The sequence below is a fragment of the Aegilops tauschii genome, chromosome 2 (genome assembly GCF_002575655.3).
Source record: "Aegilops tauschii subsp. strangulata cultivar AL8/78 chromosome 2, Aet v6.0, whole genome shotgun sequence".
NCBI classification, from domain to species: domain Eukaryota; kingdom Viridiplantae; phylum Streptophyta; class Magnoliopsida; order Poales; family Poaceae; genus Aegilops; species Aegilops tauschii.
This window is the reverse complement of record NC_053036.3, coordinates 333,051,734-333,056,682: the sequence shown is the minus strand read 5'-3', so window position 1 is coordinate 333,056,682 and position 4,949 is coordinate 333,051,734.

The window sequence follows — 4,949 nt, the reverse complement described above, 5'->3', positions numbered from 1 at the left end:
CCACAAGTATAGGGGATCTATCGTAGTCCTTTCGATAAGTAAGAGTGTCGAACCCAACGAGGAGCAGAAGGAAATGATAAGCGGTTTTCAGCAAGGTATTCTCTGCAAGCACTGAAATTATTGGTAACGGATAGTTTTGTGACAAGATAATTTGTAACGAGCAACAAGTAACAAAAGTAAATAAAGTGCAGCAAGGTGGCCCAATCCTTTTTGTAGCAAAGGACAAGCCTGGAAAAACTCTTATATAGAGAAAAGCGCTCCCGAGGACACATGGGAATTATCGTCAAGCTAGTTTTCATCACATTCATATGATTCACGTTCGGTACTTTGATAATTTGATATGTGGGTGGACCGGTGCTTGAGTGCTGTCCTTACTTGGACAAGCATCCCACTTATGATTAACCCCTATTGCAAGCATCCGCAACTACAAAAGAAGTATTAAGGTAAACCTAACCATGGCATGAAACATATGGATCCAAATCAGCCCCTTACGAAGCAACGCATAGACTAGAGTTTAAGCTTCTGTCACTCTAGCAACCCATCATCTACTTATTACTTCCCAATGCCTTCCTCTAGGCCCAAACAATGGTGAAGTGTCATGTAGTCGACGTTCACATAACACCACTAGACGAGAGACAACATACATCTCATCAAAATATCGAACGAATACCAAATTCACATGACTACTAATAGCAAGACTTCTCCCATGTCCTCAGGAACAAACGTAACTAATCACAAAGCATATTCATGTTCATAATCAGAGGAGTATTAAGATGCATATAGGATCTGAACATACGATCTTCCACCAAATAAACCAACTAGCATCAACTACAAGGAGTAATCAACACTACTAGCAACCTACAGGTACCAATCCCAGACTTAGAGACAAGAATTGGATACAAGAGATGAACAAGGGTTTGAGAGGAGATGGTGCTGGTGAAGATGTTGATGGAGATTGGCACCCTCCCGATGAGAGGAGCGTTGGTGATGACGATGGCGATGATTTCCCCCTCCCGGAGGGAAGTGTCCCTGGCAGAACGGCTCTGCCGGAGCCCTAGATTGGTTCCGCCAAGGTTCCGCCTCGTGGCGGCGGAGTCTCATCCCGAAAGCTTGCCTATGATTTTTCTTCGAACAAAAGACTTCATATAGCAGAAGATGGGCTCCGGAGGACCAACAGGGGGCCCACGAGGCAGGGGCGCGCCCAGGGGGTAGGGCGCGCCCCCACCCTTGTGGCCAGGGTGTGGGCCCCCTTTGGTATTTTCTTCGCTCAGTATTTTATATTATTTCCAAAAAAACTTCCGTGGAGTTTCAGGACTTTTGGAGTTGTGCAGAATAGGTCTCTAATATTTGCTCCTTTTCCAGCCCAGAGTTCCAGTTGCTGGCATTCTCCCTCTTCATGTAAACCTTGTAAAATAAGAGGGAATAGGCATAAGTATTGTCACATAAGGTGTAATAACAGCCCATAATGCAATAAATATCGATATAAAAGCATGATGCAAAATGGACGTATCAACTCCCCCAAGCTTAGACCTCACTTGTCCTCAAGCGGAAGCCGATAACGATAAATATGTCCACATGTTTAGAGGTAGAGGTGTCGATAAAATAAAATACGGACATGAGGGCATCATGATTATTCTTATAACAGCAACATATATGGATATTGTCATATGATTTCTTATGCTCAAGTAATAATCTATTCACAACGTCAAGTATGAATAAGAAATTTATTGAGAACTAACAAACTATAATCTCAGTCATTGAAGCAATTGCAATTTATCATAACATCAGAAAGAGTCTATGTCAGAGCTTTTTAGCAAGTCCACATACTCAACTATCATTTAGTCTTTCACAATTGCTAATTCTCACGCAATACTTGTGGTTATGGAGTTTTAATCGGGCACAGAGAAAGATAGGGGCTTATAGTTTCGCCTCCCAACCTTTTACCTCAAGGGTAATGTCAACAATAATATTTCATGCTAACTTACATCCAATTAGATAATTATATCAGGATCTTTCCAACATACTGTGCTTGCCAAAGGATAAAATGTAAAAAGGAAAGGTGAAGATCACCATGACTCTTGCATAAGGTAGAAGATAAAAGTAAAAGATAGGCCCTTCGCAGAGGGAAGCAGAGGTTTTCATGTGCTTTCAGGGTTGGATGCACAAAATCTTAATGCGAAAGGACGTCACTTTATATTGCCACTTGTGATATGTACCTTTATTATGCAGTCCGTCGCTTTTATTTCTTCCACATCACAAGATCGTATAAAGCTTATTTCCTGCACACTAATCAATCATACATATTTAGAGAGCAATTTTTATTGCTTGCAGCGATGACAACTTACGTGAAGGATCTTACTCAATCCATAGGTACATATAGTGGACTCTCATGGCAAAACTGAGTTTAAGGGTATTTGGAAGCACAAGTAGTATCTCTACTTGGTGCAAAGAATTTGGCTAGCATGAGGGGGAAAGACAAGCTCAACATGTTCGATGATCGATGACAATATACCTTATCTCAGATATAAGAAAACATAACCCATTACGTTGTCTTCCTTGTCCAACATCAACTCTTTAGCATGTCATATTTTAATGAGTGCTCACAATCATAAAAGATTTCCAAGATAGTATATTTATATGTGAAACCTCTCTTTCTTTATTACTTCCTATTAATTGCAACGATGACCAAAGCTACGTTTGTCAACTCTCAACAACTTTTAATCATCATACTCTTTCTATGTGAAGTCATTACTCTCAATATGATCTCTTTGTTTCTTTTTATTCTTTCTTTTTCTTTTATTCCCTCGAGATCATAGAAAAATAATCAAGCCCTTGACTCAACACTAATCTTTATTATATAGCTCACGGACTCGATTACATAGAGGGATCATGAAGCAAAACTCAAAACTAGATCATACCATAAACTTTATTCTACTTTACCAAGATACTACTAAAAGGATCAAACTAAGAAAAAGGTAAAGATAGAGATGTGATGGTGATACGATACCGGGGCACCTCCCACAAGCTTGGCAGTTGCCAAGGGGAGTGCCCATACCCATATGATTATGTCTCCTTTGCTGGTGAAGAAGATGGTGGTGATGATGGGTAGTCACACATCGAGCGTAGGAGGTCCTGCAACTTGCGGATAATGCCCTTGAGTGCAACGATATGCTCCTTCAACAAAATATTTTCACGTGTGAGATACTTGTTTTGTATACGAGCTAACTCAATCATCTTGAAAGCTTCAATCTCAGTTGGGGTAAGAAGATCGTGATCAAGTTGAAGGATGTCTTCTGCTGCCGGAACATTGTCTTCCGTGGCCTTCTTGATCCCTTCATCCTTGTTGATCTCCATGGGTTCTTCCCTCTTCAGCTCTATCTTCGTTAGCCAAGCATCGTTGTCACCATTGTTGGAGGAGGGGGATGACATGATGCCTGGCCTTGACAACTCTGACAGGAAACAGCTCGAAACAAAAACAGAGGATATTTGCTTGATACAGGAGTCAAAACCTCCGGGAGATTATATAATGAATTTTTACCGACCAAAATACGTAACGTGCAAGAAAACGGAGTCCGGAGAGCACACGAGGTGCCCACGACGCAAGATCCGAAGTGGAAGTTTTTTGAACAAAAATGCCTACCTCTGAAGAAACTGACAAGCTGCTCTGAAGAAAATGCCATGTGAATCTGAAGAAACTGCCAGCGAAAACGTTCGCAAATGGCTTATCTCCCAGCTAAAGTTCATCTACTAATGCCCTCGGCTGCACTCGTTGCATGCTGCTCCGCGTACTAGCTGCGAGCGATTTTGAGTGCCTGCATGCAGCCGGCCGTAATTAAGGCAGCTAACTGATGTGAAAAAGATGCGCTTTAATTGTTGCGGGCCTTTTAAAAACGTGGAATCATTATTGAAAAGGAGGGAGATGATTCAAGTGCACTCGTTTGACCGTCATGCCGGCGTGCGACCCAGCACGGACGGGACGGGACGGCATAGTCATAATTTCCGTTTCTCTAGTTTTCCACGGCAAGCTGGCGCGTTAAGCCATGCCTGCTTAATTATGCATTGAATTCCGATGACCGTCGCGCTACCTTCCGCCTATAAGTATTGTTTCCCGGCCTTCTATGGTGGCACCGTGACCCAACTCGGCCTATCCTCATAAGCCCCCACCGGCCCGACGTCGCTCGCCACTTAGCCTCGCTCTCGCCACGTCCGCCGTGCCCCCGCCCGTCCGCGATAGGCGAGGCCGGAGGCGGTCACAGCCGGAACTAGTGTTTGGTTTTTCACCGGAAGGCAGATGGAGGGAGGAGGCATTCTATCGGTCTTTAGATGGCAATGCAGAGATCGAGGACTTGTTGGAGCGCGACTGCCTGGCGGAGAAGCAGGATTTGTTGGAGTGCGACCACTTGGCGGAGGAGCAGCGTATCGCCGATTTGCGCCGCCAGCGGGACATGGAGTAGCAGCGCATCGACGCTCTGAGTCGCGAGCAGAGCGCCCGCAACTGGGCCGACTACGTGGAGGCCAGCGCCCGACAAATAGCCTTGGAGGCTGTCGGGCACGCACGCATTCGCGACGCCGATTTTTACTACCATCTTGTCAAGTGGGTTTCCCGCTTAGAAGCCGAAGCTTCGGTGGACCACGCCGGCATGGAAAGGGCCAACGCACGCGAGCAACGCGCCCTATAGCACCACTGGCAAGTCCGAGGCGAGGCGGAGGACGCCGGTGCCGGCTTTTAGCATGTACTGCAGATGGCAGCCGGCATTGTCTAGTTAGCTAAGAGTAAGTTAGTACTTGTACGCTACTAGAGTATTAGTGGGAGTAGATAGTTAACTTGGCTATGATGGTTGTCAACGTGGAAGTTCAGTACTCTATAAGTGGATCAGACCTGTGACTTTGCTCGAATGTTGAACTCTCCGTTTGAACGTATGGAATGGGCTGTTATTTTTTAAATGGGT